Below are 19,679 nucleotides of genomic sequence, written 5' to 3'. Positions count from 1 at the left end.
CGCTGTTGGGGTTTGGTGTGTCCGACTCACCGCGGAAACAAACCCAAAACCAAGACCGCACTCGCAATAAATAAAACCATAAACATAATTAACTTAATGACAAGATTAAGATAATAATTATACCTTTGACGTGTGCTTCGCCCGACCTCGAGGGGCTCTTACTTCGAAAGCTAGCCTCGAAAATACGACGACCTCCAACGGAAGTCCACCCACAACTCGAACACCAACTAAGTCCAATGCCTTGGAGTTAGCAAGGCCCGACCGAAACCCGAGTAATTGAGTTCAAAGGTTTTCACAATGGTGATGCCTTTTTCAACTCTTGAGTTCAAAGGTTTTCACTACTAGTGATGCCTTTTCCAACTCTTACTGAAGTGATTTTCCCAATACCCCAACTTGGGTATTCATAGGGAAAATCATGAGTGTGAAAAGCTCTCCCATCAATGTAGGAGAATTTGATTTTCTCATTTTATTTTTAAAGCTAAAATAAAATTAATAATCAAACTAGTAATAAATCAACAAGTGGCAAGCATACAAGGAGGAGTAGGTGAGGACCATTTGGAGATGGGGACCAAACTTGCTCCCCACTCTCACCTCCCATGATCGGAAGCGGCCTCCACCCAGGCATTCTGATCACTTAACCTTATTGAAAAATTAGCTTTCTAATAATTCTGAACCCCCTATCGGAATAATACACTTGTTCGAAGGACGCTATTCCTTTTAACTTCCTCCTTAACTACTTTCACTGTATCTAAATGCACATATTTTGACTCTAAGTATGCGACAACATTCTGCTTTAAACTCTTCAAGCATACTGTCCTTCTCCATTCAGACACAAAATGTATTAAGATCAACATCTAAAATCATCTTGTCCGTTTTGAAAACTTGCATCTGTATAATATTTTGACAACTTGTTCACTTTTGCCACAACAAACTAGAAACATTCCTTTAGTCCTTCTCAAGTACTCAAGGATTTGTTCTTAGTAGCTTTCAGTGTGCTTATTCTGAATTTGCTTGAAACCTGCTACACATGCATAAGTCATGTATAACATCTCGCTTTGTACATAAAATGACACATATAATGGACCCTTTTGCAGAAGCATAAGGTACATTATCCATACGACTCAACTCTCCCGGCTTTTGAAGGCACTGAGTTTTACTAAGCGTAATACCATGAGACATGGGAAGATATCCTCTCTTAGAGTCTTTTATCTTAAACTTGTGAAGAACCTTATTAATATGAGTCTCTCAATGTTGTCCAATCATTCTTCAAGATTCACTTCGTGGATCTTGATTCCCAATATGTACTCAACATCTACTAAGTCTTTCATATAGAAACAACTCTTTAACCATTTCTTAACTGACTCAAGTATTGATATGTCATATCATATGAATTGTATGTCATCTACACATAAGACTAAGAAGACCAATTGCTCCCACTAAACTTCTTGTCTCTACAAGATTTTTTTTGGTTCTTTAAGGAAATCAAACTGTTTGATTCCCTAATGGAAACGAATGTTCCAACTCCCTGATGCTTACTTCAATCCATAAATGAATTTCTGAAGTTTGCAAAACATTCTAGGAATTTATTGATTTCAAAACCCTTGGTTGTATCATATACATACTATCCATCAAGAACATTTCAAGAAGGCGATTTTGATATCTAATGCTAAACTTCGTAATCAGCAATCACTAGAACAATCCGAATAGGCTTATGCAACTAATAGGTTTGACCCCATTTGTAAGACTATCATGGACTAACACATCTTTACAGACATGGAGTCCATTCTGGATTTCATGGCCTTAAGCCATTTCCTGAGTTGGCACTTACCAAAGCTTGCTTGTAGGCTATGATTTCTAACCATTCCAATAGTCAAATTTTAGAATCCACCTTTTCTCAGAATTTAAACAATTTGTTTGTTTTGATCCTAAGTAACCTACGATAGGAATGAGCAATAATAGAACTATTCTCTTCAACTCTTTAAAGCCTTTCATTCAAGTGGGACGATAGAAACTCGCTAGTTGAATTAGCTTGCTTCGACACATGATTTATCGCTGATTTCATGCGCCCTCGTCTTTGATGTTGTTTAATTCACATTCTTTTGTTGCTCGTCTCAAATCTCTTTGAGATCTAACTTTACTCCCACTTGGCTTTGTAGGAAGAGATTTCTTTCTATAAATACACTATTGCAAGCAATAAACACTTTGTTATCTACACGATTGTAGGAACAATACCTCTTAGTTTCCATGGGGAAAACCCACGAAGAACTATTTGTCTGATTTAGGGTCCATTATGTCATCTTTGTAAACATTTTACATAGACTTCATAACCCTTAATCCTGTTTAGAAAAGACAACTTTTGGAACATTTCCAATTCATAACTCTTATGACGTCTTTTCAATTGCTTTGGTTGAGTTTCTGTTTAGTATATACGCAATTGTTGTTCTAATGCGTATCCTCAAAACGATATTTATAAATCATTCAAGTTAATCTAGGATTGAACCATGGAAAGCAAAGTTTGATTCTTGCTTTCTAACACACACTTTTTAATTGTAGTGTTCTTGGATTGTGAATTAATTCAACAATTCCCTTTAGATGATCATTAATTTTTAGTTAAATAATCTTCACAACAATCATATTGTGGTGTTAATTGTTTATCTCAAACTGATTTTACATTTCATTTTGGAACTGTTGAACTTTTCAATGATTCCAAGCTTTACTTCGTTAAGTAATTATGGACATATTTACTTAAATCGTTAGTAAAAGCAATGAAATAGTTAAATCTCTTGCTAACTTTGAACTTATTGGTCCACATACATCATATATATGAGTTCCAAAAGGTCATTAGCTCCTTCACCCTTTCAACTAAAAGACAACTTGGTCATTTTACCTTATCAAGCATGACTTTTAATTCTCAAGTGATTCATAATCAAATAAGAATAAGAGTCCATCCAATTGTGATCTTTGGATGTGCAAATGGTTTATGTGACCTAACCTTACTTGTTTTAAGTAAGTTTATTTTAAATCATCTAATTTTGCTTTTGTGATCTACTAATATCAATGTCATAAAATAAAATTAACTCGTATCTAGAAAAAATGAAAACCATTTATTACCTTAGACATGGATCAACATTTGTCCAAGCCAAGTAAAAACAATCAGTATCTCAACAAGAAACCGAATATTGTTTCATAAAAAAAAATGAAAATTGTCTAAAATCATCATAAAATATTCAGAAATAAAACTATGAAGCTTTTTTGGCCACTCAAACACTTCTTGTACACCCTTAAGCTCCATTTCCATGCTAGCCTCACTTCTTTGCATCTTCTGCACAAAATTAGTAATGTTAAGCACTACAACTTGGTATCACATACCTAAGTGAAAGTTAAAATGTTTATAACATAATACCTAAGGTTGATGCTCCATTCTTCTTGAGGAAGTCAAGATACTTGTGGCAATTGCGCTTCCAATGCCCTTTCTTCTTGTAGTAACAACATTCATTTTCATCTGCATCCTTGGCCTTTGGAGTCGCCTTAGGGTTTTCAGGAGCCTTGGCAACTTTCTTGCCCTTGCCCTTGGCTTTTTGCCCCTTATTCTTGAACCCTTTCCCTTTTGAACCATAAGAACCTCTTTCTTTAGTTCCTTAGGAATTTTCTTTTCAGCACTAACCAACATAGCATGAAACTCATTCATAATCTTTGCAGCGTCAGACATGTTAAAGTTCATGATAAATTGGTTGAAAGATACTGGAAGTGAGTGGAGAATAATGTTTGTTGCCATCTTATGATTGTATGGGTGCCCAAGTTTTCCATATTTTGAATAAGGCCAATCATTTTGAAAACATGATCATGAACTGTGGTACCCGTCTCCATCTTACAATTCAGAATCTCTTGATGGAGCTCGTACCTCTCAACTCTAGCTTGTTTTTAAACAAAGATTTGAGTTCTTTCATTATGCTGTATGCATCTTGGTCCTCAAAACGCTTTTGAAGACTAGGCTCTATAGTAGCAATCATCAAGCAAGTGATAGGCACAACCCTGTCTAGTAAGTCCTTGCGCTTACAGACCTCTACCGCAGTAGCATCTTTTGCCAAAGGTCCTGATAATGGGGTATCAATGACATCCTCTCTACCTTTTGATTTCAGAACAAGTCTTAGCATCCTTTCCCATTTGGAAAAGTTATCCCTTGTCAACCTATCCTTCTCAAGGAATGGTCGAAGATTGTAAATGTTGTTGTCGTTGTTATGGCTACCTAGCTATGTCAAAATAAGGCAAAGTTTAATAATTATGTTTAATTTAAAATTAAAGTACCATAAACGAATTATGTAGGTGACTTTAAAAGCACTTTATTCAATATTAATTGATCCCAATTGAATTTTAAGTGATTCCAAGACCCTTTATTCGTGCAATAATTGACCGGACTTTGGCCCTACCATTAACCATTACACTTCAAGGTGAGTAAACTCTTTACTGATTACAAAATCTGTAACTCTTTTTTGAATAATTAACCATCACATGTTTAATTATTACCCTTTGCTTCAAGGTTCTAAACTCTTTAGGTAACCTTGTTGAGCACAACCAACTAGAATTGTAAAACTTGATTTACCCCAAATCTCCCAAGAGATAAAATGACACCCAGCTTTGGCATAACCTATCATTAATCATCAAAGGTTTGTTGGGTTTTTAATTGGAAAAGCAATCTCAATATTACTGGGACCTTTTATTATATTGTGATTATTTAGTGAACTCTAACACATCATCAATCAACATAAATAAAATCTAACATGCATGATCTACTAATGCAATAAACATGACATAGTAATGGCCCCTAAGTCTTAAGAAAACTAGAAATGAAATGCTCCCACTTGAATCATCAGGGATCTCCATTCACCTTGCTCCTTTGGGCCTTCACTTCATGGGCTTCTTTGGATTAAACTATTTAAATAACCAATCTATTTACTTTAAATAAAAGTTACAAAAATACTTAACGGTCGCAGACCGTATTTAGATTATAAAAATACATCACGATGCGTAGATCGTATTTAGAATCAATGGGTCTAACTAGTCTATACATAGCAACATAATATCATATGTTATTTAAAAGTGCCATACAATAAATCACTCAACATGCTTATCTAAACTACAACATCGAATGTTCATAATTAAGTCAACACATTTCCTAAAATATCTCATATTTTGAATCATAATTAGATAATATCGTATATTATTTATGACCAATTATAAAATATCATATATTTTAATTTAGGCATGAGATAGAATCAAATCATATTTTAATCTAGAAAGATAAATCATATTTATCTTTCATGATTATCGTAACAAATTTAGGAGATTCTATCCTAATTACTAGCCAATCAAATAATTTTAGAATCAATTATATCCTAATCTAATTATGGGATAATCATATTATTTAAATTAATTATTATTCTTTGGGAATATGCTCAGAATATCCTAACGAATCTTATCCAAAATTAAACACTTTAATTATGGATACTAACCAAATTTAACAACTTTAAAATGTGGACAATATCAAATAAGTCAACTTTTGAAAATTTGATTTTATCCCAAATAAAATATTTTATCTCAAATCAAATAAATTTTATCACAAATAATTTGTATTTATCTTGAAATAATTTTTTTTTTAATTTTTTTTTTTGAAAAAAACATGCGCCATCCACCATGGTTGGCTAGCCGAAGTTAGCCACGGTGGCTGGCTGCCTTTAAAAGTAGCTACTGCAGCAAAGGGCAACAGCAGGTAGCAGCCTTGCTGTGGCTGCAGGCCACCGTGCGCAGCCAGCTTGGGTTAGCTACGGTGGCTGGCTATGGTTAGTAGCCACTGCCGCACAAAGGCAGCAGCAACAGCAGCCCTAGCGTGGCTGCGGTAGCAGCTGTGCAACACTTGCACACTGCTGTCCAGCCACCTTGCACCACTTGCCCTCCCTCCCTCCCTCTTGGACTAATCCCGATCGACAGCCACCTTAGCTGCGCCACATAGCCGTGGCTGCCGTCTACAATTTTTTTTTTGTTTTTAATTTAATTAAAATAACATTTATCAAAATTAAATTAAATTAGTCCAAAAATTAAAATTAAATCCCCATTCACTTTTAAAGTTAGGGTTCATCATAAAATTAATCCCAATTTAATTCTAACTTTTAAAATTAAATCGATAATCATAAACAAAATTCTTTTATGCATAAATCAATCCAATTAAAATTATGAAACATAGAACAAATCGAAATAAATCAAAACTCAAGGACAAAATCAAATTTTAGGGCTTTTATTTTAGAAAAAAAATTCGAAATTAGGGTTCTAGGGTTCAAAATTTTCGAATGAAATTAGGGCAAAAATAGGTCCTCTTCATCGCTATTTGAGCATAATTAAATCACATTTAATCAATTCCAAAAGTTTAATCATATTATATATAATAATTGAACCATAATTAAATTAATTTCTCCCTTAATTGATTATAAAATTAAGAACATGGACTTCAAATAATCGTATTATTATAATCAAGCGTGTTCATGCAAGAGGCTAACTGATACCAATGTAGGAGTTTATAGGTACTATATGCGGAAAAACATGAATCATATTCATAAGCACCTATCCCAAGATCTCATGCGTAACACATAAGACACATAATCATACCTTTGAAGCATGAATTCCACGAAGCTATTTGATTTGCAAATAAGGGAGAGAAAAGAGCCCCAAGCGTTGCTCCTCTACTTAGTCCATGGGATTCGAACAAGCCGTCCATCAATATTAAAGATCGAGTGAAGGGAAAAACCACGATCACCACCTTTAATGGACAACCGACCACTGCACGAACCACCACCACCACGAACCACCTTAGGCACCGAGGGGAGGAGAGAGCCGTGAGAGAGAGAAAGTGTGAGAGGGGTTCGGTTTCATGTTTGCTAATTAGGGTTTGATTTTAATGATCGCTAAATTGTTATGTTCAAACCCTAGGCACCTGGTCTATATATAATCCCTATTATAATTAGACAAGGTTACGAAGCCCAAAGTACTCCATTCTACTCCATATGGCTGGCCATACTTAGGGATGCGACCCATCATGGGCCTCGTCCTCTCGTGCTCGATGTAGGCCCTTTGTGTGACCTTATACGATCTGTCCAATTGGGCTGTAGCCTATTTTACTAGCTCAAAGATCGTTAGTAACTCTAGCTATGATATAACGATGACCCAAATGTACGAACTTAATTTGATCCATTTATATATCTAGTAATTGCACATGACGAAGACATAAATCCTTCACGCGCAACCCAAACGGTTGGACACCCCGCGCAATCTACAGTTCTACGCTCGTGAAAGATTCAGAATTTCATAAAAATATCTAATCGAATCTTACTATAAAGCCACGCGCATGACAATCAGTTGCGCTGCTCTTAGCAACGCATCTTAATCACTTGCGCATGTCTGGCGTGTGCGATCTCTAGAGATGCGAGTGCCACCTACTATGGAAAAATGTTCAAAACCCTAAATGTATCCATTCCTTATAAATAGGGGTTTAATATGAAGCTTAACACAAGCAATAATTTACCTAAATAGTCAGTAAAAACTTTGTGAACTATGCACTATTCACCCCTCTTATCTTAAATACTCACCCCTTTTGTTACTTGTCCTTACATTGGAGGTTTACGAACAAGAAGGAGTACATAAGTGTTCTAAATGAAGATCTAGTAAGGAAAAGTGGTAAATTTCCGAGCACTTAGATCAGTCACCATTTCTTTTATTGTCTAAATAACTTTTAATCAATTAATTAGTGTTGGCTGATCAATTAAAATGAACTTTTAATTAATTAATTCACATAGTGTTCAATAATTTATCAAGACTAGAATTTGGATAATTAATTGATTGTTTAGTCAAGGCGAATCTTGTTTATTTTTGTTCTTTCATGAATATTGATTAAATAAGAATAACAACTTTTGCAATGTAATTCCTACGTGATTAATGCGTGTAAATGAAATCAACTAACTTAGTTTTAGATATCACGTTGCAATATTATTTGGTAATGAAATTGTGGAAAAGGAAAAGCTAGTAGAGGTTGCACTAGGGCTAGAATAGTGATTCCCTGACAAGAGGAAAATGTAGGTCGTTATCTACCTCTCCTAGAGCCAAACTTAATTTGTAAACACTTAACTAACCCTAATACAAGTATATGGTAAGTCAAGGGTCGAATCCAAAGGAATAAGTAGGAATGATGCTATAGCCTATGTCAAGCTAATTCGAAGAATATAAATGGTTGTGGTTGGTAACTAAGATGTCAAAACGCTATAAAAATTGAGGAATTCAATATGCTAAACACTAGGGACATAGGTTTCACACGCAAGCTCAATGATTATGCTAATTTATAGATCACTCAATCGATTCAACATCACAAGGGACAAACAATAGTTGCAATCAAAGGAATCCAAAAGCTATCTCCTATAAGGCAAGCTAGGGTTCACTATGAATGGCACAATCAAATTCAATTAATTAAAGCAATTCTCAAATCAAGGGTTCATGTCATTAAAATTTGCAATGCAATCTAGATTAATCTTATAGGTTGATCACTCCTAGTTTAATTAATCACATGCACAACTATGTCAACCAATTTAATTGCAACAATCCAATCAATTTAGTATCATCAACTAGCAAAAATCATCAATAAAGCATGCTTCCCCTTCTCCCTAGCAACTAATCTACTCACTAATCATGGTGAAATTAAGGAACAAAACAAATTCAATCAAATTCATATTCATTTAAAGATTAATAAAAAGAAAATCAATCAATCAACAAATTCTAGAGCAAGGAATGTAATCTCAATCAAATTGCATTGGAAGTAAATCAAAGGAAAGAAATCTTACAGACTTTCATTGAATTGAAGAAGGAATTTCAAGATCAAATTGAAATCTAAGATCAAATTCAAGTACAAACAAGTAAACCTTAAGCTTCTCTCTCTACTATTTCTGGAAAAGTTATATCTCAGGTACAAAAGTTAAGTCCTTATAAAAAAGAAAGTCAAAAGCTATAAATAGGAAAATCGAGCGAAGGGGGCCGCACAGGGCCGTGCGCATGCACAGACCAACCGCGTGCGCGCACAGCTGGGTTTGCGCGCACGCACGCCTGTGCCGCGCGCGCACCCTTGTGTGGTGCACGAGGCCTTGGCTCCTTCCCTTGCTTGATCAAACTCCGCTCTCCCGAGTGTTTAGGGTATTTTTACCCTTAACAAGTGGACCAATGAGGAGGTGCCACGTGTCAGAGGCTGGCAGGTCATCATTGACCAATCTCCAGCTGACACGTGGCCTCTCCAAAAATCCGCTATTTGGTGGCGCAGGCCATCAGTCCTAGGTCAGAATGACCTAGGGAGGGGCACTTTTCCTAATGACCCTATAAATAGGGAGATATTCCCCCAAATTGGGGGACATTCAGAAATTTACTATCATTTATTACATCCTACTTTCTCTCTCATCAGAGAACTCCTGAGCTTGGAATCCAAGCAGATCCCCACCTAAATTTCCGCACTTTTTATTCTCCTTCAAGTTACTAACTTGAGCGTTGGAGGCGGAGCACCACCCAACCGGTGTCTCCGTTGTTTTTGCAGGTACAGAGTCAGCAGGACCAGTCTTCGAGTTGTAACTCTCCCAAGGGACAAAAACACCCAAAACACCGAGCATCCCCATCATCAGTGCACTCGAGATGATGCCCGCGAACAAGGCAGTCCCAAAACGAGCAAATTGACTTGATTATTCACCTACAAAACACAAATAAAACAAAGAGAGAAAGCATAACAAAGTAAAACTAAAACTAAAACTATGAATTATCAACTATAAATATGAAAAAATCGTGAAAACTAATTGAGAACCAAAGTGAATTATAAAAATGGAATACCAAATAAAACTAAGAGAATTATATGAAAATGATGAAAGAAAATAAAGAAAATGAACCTAAATCTTATTCTTTTGAGCGCCATAAATGACGCTCATCAAATTTCCTCAAGCTAAACTTTTGCTCGTCCTCGAGCAAAACAAAATCAAACCCAAGGGAAAATGATGACACTATTCAAGAAAACAAAGAAACAAGAAAACTAGAGAAGATGAGAATATACACTAACTCACTTTTGTAGGAATCGCGATCAATTTAAGCAACTAAAGACAAGCCACTTAAACCCCTAGGTCGTTCTAGAGGACGAGTGATGCTCTCATAAAGGTTTCCAAAGAGGTTAACCTATAACTCTTTTTATTAAAAAGGAGGCAAAGCAAAAAGAAAAGAAAAGAGAAAGTTTAAAACCTTGAAAAGAAAAGAAATGCTTATACAATGGACTTTTCCACATGATGAAGGCACGAAGGATATCAAACTTTCTAAAACAACAATGGTAAGCACGTTCTAAGATATCGAGGGTTGATTGAAACATAGGGTATGCTAAGCGTAGAGAACTAATGAGGCGCAATCAACTTTCATCCCAACCAATCTAACCGCGTTCTCCCTAATGGCTTCAAATCTTCCCTTAGTAAGCGTCTCAACCTTGCATCCCTTTTCCTTAGGCTTTACCTCATAATGCCCTCCCTCGGTATATGACTCAACCACTAGGTCGAAAGGACTTTCCCAAAGGTTGTAACGTAAGGGAAAAAGGTTAGGGGTAGGCTTAAAATTTAGAATTTGGTGGTACACCTAGGTTATGAAGCAAAGGTTGGCCACACCTCGACACCAAAACCAAGAAGTCACCAAACAAAAACAAACTAATACCCCCAAGATTATTCAAAGCTATATCCACAAGCATATGTACAAAAAGCGTAAACGCTTCTCCCCCAAGCTAAAAGGAAGCATTGTCCTCAATGCTTGAAAAGGGAAAAGAATCACATCAAACTGATTTTTTAATTTTCTCTTTTTCACTCTTTTTGTTTTGTAATTTTCATTTTATCAAAGCAATTGTCCTCGCCTCTTTTAACTGTGGACGGCTTTTTCGATCTTGCATTTATTATGTCCTTGCCCTTTTTTTTAACTTTGGACGGCTTTTTCATTTATTCATTTGCCATTATTCACAATATATAAATAAGACGAGCGTGCTTACAAATAAAACCAATATCCAACCTTTTAGACCACAAACTCCAAAAAAAAAATGACCATTTTCTTCACAAAAACCAAGATTAGAACAAAAAGAAACAAAAGGCTCAAAGTTCTAAAGATGTGGTTTGAAAAGAAGGGGAAAGGCTCAAATGGTTAGCAAGATGGCAAATGTAAACCCAAAGAATTAAAAAGAAAGAAGAAAATCCTAGAAATGAAAAATTACCACCCCGAAAAATGGCCTTTGTCCTTCCTAGTTGGTTCGGTCTCGTGTTTGAGAATTATGAGTCAAGATTCAAGATTAGGCATGCAAAGGTTAAGGATCCACGCCGCATAAACAAAAATGATGAAGGCTTGAAAAAGAAAAATCCTCACACGGTTGTAGCAAAAACTTACTAAAGTTGTCAAATCCACCAAAGGAAGCAACTCCGTCTTACCACAAACCAAAAGAATCCGGCTTCAAGGCCCCAAAAGGTCTAAACCGCTACCTTAGCATACCCTATCCTAGAGTCAACCAAAGATACTCTCAAACCGTGCAAACCATTGTATTTAGGAAGAAAAATAGCCAATGTGCAAGTTCAAGTGGTACTAAGTCCAAAGTAAAAGCAAAAAGATGAAGAAAGAAAAGCAATGCCTCAAAACATTTTATTCATATTCACAAAAACAAGTTTTGTTTGTTTTTTTTTTTGTTTATTATTTTTCATTTTCTCTTTTTTTTATTTTCTTTTTTTTTTGATTTTTTTTTCGAAGAAAAGAAAAGGACTAAAAACAAAATAAAGAGAACAAGGGATAAAAAGAAAAGAAAAGAATAGGAAAAAGAGAAAAAGAAAACATGAAGGAAGAAGAAAAGAAAAGAAAAAGAAAAAGAAAAAGAAGAAAAGGAAAATGAAATGAAAAATAGAAAAGTAAAGGAGAAGTAAAAAGCAATAAGGAAGTAATGCTAACACACATAAATCCCAATAAACAAACAAGTGAACATTCGGCCACAACGCCAATGTTCCCAAACACACTAGGGTGTTAAAAAGCAAACAACCTTGAACCATTCAACTTCTCCTTGAACTAATCCTAGACTAAGCAACCAAGAAAAGAAAAAGAAAAGAAATAGAAAGATCTCACTGGGCGCCAAAGCTATTGCACATTAAACAAGGCGAAAGAGCACCTTTATGAATCGTCGAAATCCAAAGCATAAGCAATAGAGCAAGGTGAGAAATAAAAAAAACTATATACAAAGAAAATTGTTAGTAGCTTCAATACAAAAGAAAAGAAGAAAAGAGAAAACAAAATGCATGAAAATAAAGAAAAAGCAAGTAATAAAAGCAACAGGAATAGGATCAAATGAGTGTAGGAAGCAGAATCATCAGACTGAAGCAGTATCAGGAGACAAGATATCAGACAGTCATCATCAGGAATCATCATAACAGAGACACAGAGAAACTCAGTGGACAGTGATCAGCGAAACAAGCAACAAAACCAATAACCGGGCAGAGAAATCAGCAGAAGTACAACAACATCATCATAAAACCAAACGACACAGAGATCAATACCAGAAGCATAGGAGACCAAGAATGAACTACAAAAGCAGGGGGGGATATGGTGAAGCACAGAAACAAATGACATAAAGCACCCCCAAGCTTAAACTGGACTACCCCCCTAACTCTAAACCTAAAGACATAAAGGCAATAGAGAAACATCATATAAAGCACATAAGAAGGGGGGAGGGGGTAGCCGTGGTAGTATCACTCCGCACTATGGTAAGGGGTAGAATGAGAACTCCCCTCACCGGTCTCCATCATATGACTAGAGCTAGCCATCTCGCTCACGTCCATGGGAGCCTTACCCCTTAGCCTACCTTCCCTCCTAGCTCTATCAACCTCAAAATAATGAGACCAATCATCTAAGACCAGCTCACCCGACCTACCCCACCTTCCAAAAGTCTCGGGGTCCGGAAAGGGCGAAGGATTAGTCAGATCATATGTATAATCACAACCACCGGGCCGCCGATAGTCGTAAGTGGCCGGGGTGGTGCCTATGATAGAACTAGGGTGAACATGAGGGCCCTCCCAATAAGGGTAGCAAGGCCGAGGACCAATGGTAGGATCAAATGGCTCCCATTGAGGGATAGGTCCTTGTTGGACCGGGAGATACGGGTAATTCACATAGGGCTCGATCTCCCCCCTCCGAACATGTAAATCGTACAATTGATTTATATGCTAGTCATAACCAAGATTAGGGGTTTGCATAGAAGGCATAGAATATAATACATTAGCAATAGAATCAAGCCTAGCATGAATGGTTGACAAATCAAAAGTAGAAGGAGTAGGAGAGGGGGAAGGAATAGGTGTACATTCCGATTCAACCGTGGGAATAGTGTGAACATTCGATGAGAAAGCATTGGTTGAGCGGCCTCTTGTATGATTCGTCCTACGTCGAATAAAAGGATCAATATCTCGCACTGGAGGCCTCCAAGACAAGGAATCTTTCTCTCTTGGTCGAGTAGTTGCCTCTTTTTATGGGACTAAGAACCATTCTTTAATCCGGGAAACTTTCCAAATGAAAACATCATCCTTTCTAGTACGATCGAGGAACTTTTGGTTCACAAGGGCGGAGATGTTGAGGAAATGACAAGAAGATTTTTCTCAAGGATCAATAATTGGGGGAAGCTCATTTAACAAAGTCTTATAGTCGTCATTGATGCAAAGAGCTAGGATAGAAATCATCCCTCCCAATTGGATGCTCCCCGATAGGCTAACTCCATCACGGATATCTAAGAATCGATTAATCAAATGCTCCGTGAAATCCACTAGCTCAATCTCAAAGTCGTTTTAGTCGGATATCCACAACCAACAAAGCTCCTCTCGAGAGATAGCTCCCAAAGAGTCCTTAAAGCAAAGAGCGTAAGTGAGGAGACGGTTGAAATACCGCATAGCCGGATGAATCATGGAAGCGGTCTTGGAATTTTGAGGCTCATACTTTCCTTCCTCCGAGATACTTCTCCACCAACGTTGCTCATTATATCCTTGGTCATTTGCCATTCTACTGTGCGCCGGATAAATACAATGATCCGCGTCCTTGGCCCATGGAAACTTGAAGTATGAACATAGTTGAGAATCCGTCAATGAGTGATCATGATTGAAAAGTTGGACAGTCAAAATCCTTGAGGAATCGTCACCTGGTTCTCGGACTACTTCAAGAGAGGAAAGGAATTCATAGGTCACCCTAGCATAAGTAGGGGCGCTCAAATCCAAGAACTCTTAAAGATCAAGGCCCTTTGCAAGAAGCCGAACGTCCTCATCTATGCCGAGAAACTTGGTTGTTGCTTGATCGTAGAATCTTGTTGGTCGTAGCTTCCGCTTGGATAGACGCTTGAAATGATCCCAATGTGATTCTTTAGAAAATTCAATGCCATATGTCTCTTCTACCTCGGGTGGAGGTGGAATAACATGCCTAGGTTTGCTTGAACTTGATCTTGCCCGCTTTTTGTGACGGATTGGAGCCATCTACAAGAAGGAAAACAACTCATGAGAAAATCATACATTTGTCATATTTCAATAATAAGCATAATTAATTCCTCAAGAATCAAGCATAAATGCAATTATCTCAAAATAGAAACAAGAGATGGCTACATATGAACAATGCCATTAATATAGAATCATGAGTTTGAAGCAAGTAGGCATGGATTAAAGGCAAAATTGAACATAAGAGACCAAATCATGAATCAAATTGAGCAAAGTAATCTCAAACATTGAATTATCAAAGCAATAAAACCATCATAAAGAATACCCATGAGTGAGAAAATGACCAACAATGGTGAAACAAGGAATCAAGAAAGGTATACAAATTCATCATGAAAAAGCTTCAATTTTTACCATCCAATAACATCATTCAACACAAATTACAAGTCATAAGAACCAACAATTGAGTTCTACCATGAAAGCAAAAACAAGGGTTTTAGGTTTAAACAATGAGGAAGAAGATGACTAGAAAATAAGAAATTATACCTCAATGACGCCTTGAATTACTTGCAAATTGCCCAAAATGAAGATTTAAGAACAAATAGAACACCCAAAGACAAGTTCCAAACCTCAACACAAAGTTATAAAATTTGAAAAATAACCCAAAAATTTCGAAATTGGGGTTCGAAAATCTGGAAATTTTGTGGTTTAAAATCAAAAATGTGAAGTGGTTAATGTAATTTGTGATGAATTGAAATTAAAAAGGATTAAGGTGCTTGAATTTCAAAGAAATTGAAGGGTTTGAAAGGAGAAAAAGGGGTATAGGAATGAAGGAGTAGTCGGGGAGAGAGAATGGAGAAATAAGGTGGTGCGTTTTTGGGGTTAAAAGGGGGCGCTGAACGCACCTGACGGTTGGAGACGGTGCGTGCGCGTAGGAGACAACAGGGGGGCTTGGCGCGAGGCTTGGGTTGGAAAGTTAGTGAAAATTTCTGACCCCTTTGGTGCGCACGCGCAACCTATAGTGCGCGTGCACCAAGCAAGAATATTTCGGCCATAAATATACTGTCGTGTTTGCATAATGAGATAGTTGAAAGCAAATTCGAAAAAGAGTAGAAAATCAATAAAAATGCAAACATGAGAGCATAAAACCCAACAAGCTTTTCCACCTAAACTTAACCAAACCTCGTGAAATCTTGAAATAACACCAAAATTGTTGGAAATTTTCTTCGATCCAATTTCATGGTACCTAAAATCAAGAGAACAAACTAAAATAAAGAGAAATAAGAAAAATTCTCAAGGATAAAAGAAATATAGAAAAATGTAAAATCAAAAGAAAAAGGTTAGAAAACCGGGTTGCCTCCCGAGTAGCGCTTGTTTAACGTCATAGCTCGACGTCCTCCACCAATTAAGGTGGTAGTCGGGGAAGCAATGAGTGAACAAGGCCAACAAAAGCACCGTCGAAATACTTCTTGAGACGATGGTCATTGACCTTAAAGGGAGAAGAAGAATCCATCATTGAGACCTCTACAACACCACTTGGAAAAACATTCTTGACCAAATAGGGACTGCTCCATCTTGACATGAGCTTTCCGGGAAACAACTTCATTTTTGAATTGTAGAGAAGAACCTTATCGCAAACAGAAAAATCTTTCTTCTCAATAAGCTTGTCATGTGTTTCCTTAGAACGAGCTTTATACACACTAGCACAATCATAAGCATCAAACCGAAGCTCCTCTACCATATCTCCAAATATACTCATCATGCATCTATGAAATGTTGCGGAAGCATTTCAAAGACCGAACGACATTCTCCTATAAGCAAATGTACCATATGGACAAGTGAAGGTTGTTTTCTCTTGGTCATCCGGGTGGATAGGGATTTGGAAAAATCCCGAATAACCATCAAGAAAACAATAGAACTTGTGCCTTGTTAGTCTCTCAAGCATTTGATCAATAAAAGGAAGGGGAAATGATCTTTCTTTGTAGATGCATTTAGACGCCTATAGTCTATACACATCCTCCATCCCGTGACTGTCCTCGTCGGAATGAGCTCACCTTTCTCATTCTCAACGACGGTCATACCTCCCTTCTTTGGGACAACGTGAACGGGAGAGACCCACCTAGAACTAGAAATGGGGAATATGATTCCCGCATCCAAAATTTTGGTGATCTCCTTCTTCACTACCTCTACCATTAGGGGGTGTAGCTTTCGTTGCCTCTCAATAGAAGGTAAAGCACCCTCCTCAAGAGTTATGTGATGTGTACATAAAGCGGGGCTTATACCTTTGAGGTCATCAATGGTATAACCCAAAGAACTTCGGTGCTTTCTCAAAACACCACACAACTTTTGAGCTTGATGCTCACTCAAAGAAGAACTAACAATCACGGGAAAAGTGGATTTGGGTCCCAAAAATTCATACCTAAGGTGTGATGGAAGAGGTTTGAGCTCAACCATTGGAACATCTTTACCTTCCTTCGATGTTGCCACTTGCAACGCTTCTTGGCTAGAAATGCTCAAACACATTTGCGCTTCAACATCCTCAAAGCTTCCATTGAGCACATCTTCATACAAAGCCATCTCCTTGTTAGGATTACCTATCTTTTCCTTATTCAACAAAACATTCTCAAGAGCATCGTTAGAAGTGAGCAATTGCTCATTCATAGAAGACACAACATGATCGAGAGAATTAATCAACATACAATTTTTCTAGAGAAGAACTTGGATACTTCATGCTATCATTCAAGTCAAATTCTATCACCTCATCCCCTACTTTGAGCGAAATTTTAGCACTTTTCACATCTATCAAAGCACCCGAAGTAGCAAGGAATGGTCTCCTTAGAATGATAGGAATATTAGCATCTTCATCCATCTCAAGCACAACAAAATCCACCGGAATAACAAATTTCCCAACCCTCAAAGGAACATCCTCTACCTTACCCTTAGGAAACTTAATTGACCTATCGGCCAATTGCAAAGTGATGTTAGTGGGTAAGAGTTCCCCTACCTCAAGTCTTTGGTACACCGAGTATGGCATGAGGCTAACACTAGCTCCTAGGTCACACAAGGCATTCTCAATTTGCATTTTATAAATGGCACAAGGGATGGAAAAGTTTCCGGGGTCTTTTAGCTTAGGTGGCATCTTGTTCATTATGATAGCACTACAATTCTCGGTCAAGTTCACCGTCTCTACACCATCACAAGTCCTCCTACCACTCAAAATGTCTTTAAGGAATTTTGCGTAGTTGGGCATTTAGGTGACAACTTCGGTAAATGGTAGAGAAAGGTGAAGTTTCTTAAGCATGTCAATGAATCTTCCAAATTGTTCATCTAACTTGTGTCTCATGAATTTTTGTGGATAAGGAAGCTTGGGTTTCACAATATCTTTCTCCACTCTCACCTCACTAGGCTTCTCAATCTCAACCTCACTCAAAGATGCACCATCTCTCTCATCTTCAACCAAAACCCCTTTTGTGCCCTCTTTGGTCTCACTCTTCCTAGGCAAACTCTCCTCAAGAATCTTACCACTCCTTGTGACAATAGCATTAACCGGTCTCTTGGGATCTAGGCCTTGGGAAGGTAATAAAGAAGGACTAGAATGGTATTTCAAATCATTAGCAAGTTGAGAAATTTGATTTTCAAGCATCTTATTATGAGTCATCATTTCATTAAATTTCTTATCACTTACGGTCATGTAAGTGTTCAACAACTTTGTTTGATTTTCAATGATTTCTTCCAAATTTGTTCTGTGTGAAGAAGAAGAGGATTGAACATAGGAATTATCATTTTGGGCCTTTGGAGCAAATTCGGGTGGAGGGCCTCTTTGAGCATTGTTTTGAAAGTTGCCTCTACCTTAATTGTTCCAATTACCTCTATTTTGATTTTGACCATAACCTTAATTATGGTAACCACTACCTTGATTATGATTCCCATAAACTTGGTTTTGATTACCATAATTTTTGTTTTGATTTTGGCTACTATAACCTTGATTTTTATAGTTACCTCGAGAACCTTGGTTCCTATAACCACCACCTTGGTTATTGTTGTCAAAATTGCCATGAATGTTGTAATTCTTATTCCATTGACCTCTTTGATTCTCAAACCTAGAATCATGATTATTTGACACATAGTTCACATGCTCATTCACATTTCCATCTTGATCATCACAAACATCCATACATGCATGAGGGCAACTAGAAACATCATGATCATACGACCCACAATCATCACAAAACAAGCATCCACTAGGCATGTTATTAGAAGAAAGAGGGGGTTGAGAATTAGAAGACATACCTCTCCCCTTAGATTGGGAGGGAAGACTCGAAACTTGGGAGGTAGCACTTTCTAACTTTGCCTTGATAGCGGACATTTCCTTCCCCAAGTTTGTCATTTGTGAAGACAACTTGTTTATGGCATTAAGATGATCAACCGAGTACACCGAAGAACTACTCTTGCTAGTGGACTCCCTTTCACCATCTTGCCAATCCCTGTAACACTTTCCAACTTTGCCTTGATAGCGGACATCTCTTTCCCCAAATTTGTCATTTTTGAGGATAGCTTGTTGATTGCATTTAGATAATCTACTGAGTACACCGAAGAGCTACTCTTGCTAGTTGACTCTCTTTCTCCATCTTGCCAATCTTTATAATACCTCACAACGTCTTCAATTATGTCCACCACTTCCTCTTCCATTTTGTTCATGATAGGACCTCTGGCTCCTCCATCTAAACATGATTTTCCTTGAGGGCTAAGGCCTCCATAGACGATTTGAATGATTTGATAGGTTGGAATTCTGTGATGAGGACACTCTCTTTGATACTCTTTGTATCTCTCCCATGCTTCATAGAGGCTCTCACTTGGCTTTTTCTTGAAACCTTGAATAAAAAGCTCTAGCCTCCGCCGTTTTCTTTTGTGGATAGAAACGGGATAGAAATTCCTTGGTAACCTCGTCCAATGTCCTTAGAGAATTCGGCTTGACCTCCTTGTCAAGCCATTCCAAAGCACGCCCTATGAGAGAAAAGGGAAAGAGCTTGAGGCGGATGAATTCTTGAGAAATTCTGTTCACCTTAATAGTATTGCAATATTTTTCGAACTCCTTGAGATGGATTAGCGAGCTTTCATGCTTGGCCCCACTAAATTGTCTCCTCTCTATCAAAG

The 19,679-nt window shown here is 37.3% G+C and overlaps 1 non-coding gene across 1 annotated transcript; it reads left to right on the top strand.

Annotated features, from left to right (window-relative positions):
- The first annotated feature begins 19,311 nt into the window (after positions 1-19,311).
- On the top strand, positions 19,312-19,418 carry LOC145577144 (small nucleolar RNA R71). Its single transcript, XR_014098631.1, has one exon. It is a non-coding gene; the product is annotated as a small nucleolar RNA R71 (small nucleolar RNA).
- The last annotated feature ends 261 nt before the right edge of the window (positions 19,419-19,679 follow it).

The sequence above is a fragment of the Chenopodium album genome, chromosome 13 (assembly GCF_948465745.1).
Source record: "Chenopodium album chromosome 13, dcCheAlbu1.1, whole genome shotgun sequence".
NCBI classification, from domain to species: domain Eukaryota; kingdom Viridiplantae; phylum Streptophyta; class Magnoliopsida; order Caryophyllales; family Amaranthaceae; genus Chenopodium; species Chenopodium album.
The sequence above is the reverse complement of the archived record's forward strand: the minus strand, read 5'-3'. Positions and strand labels throughout refer to the sequence as shown.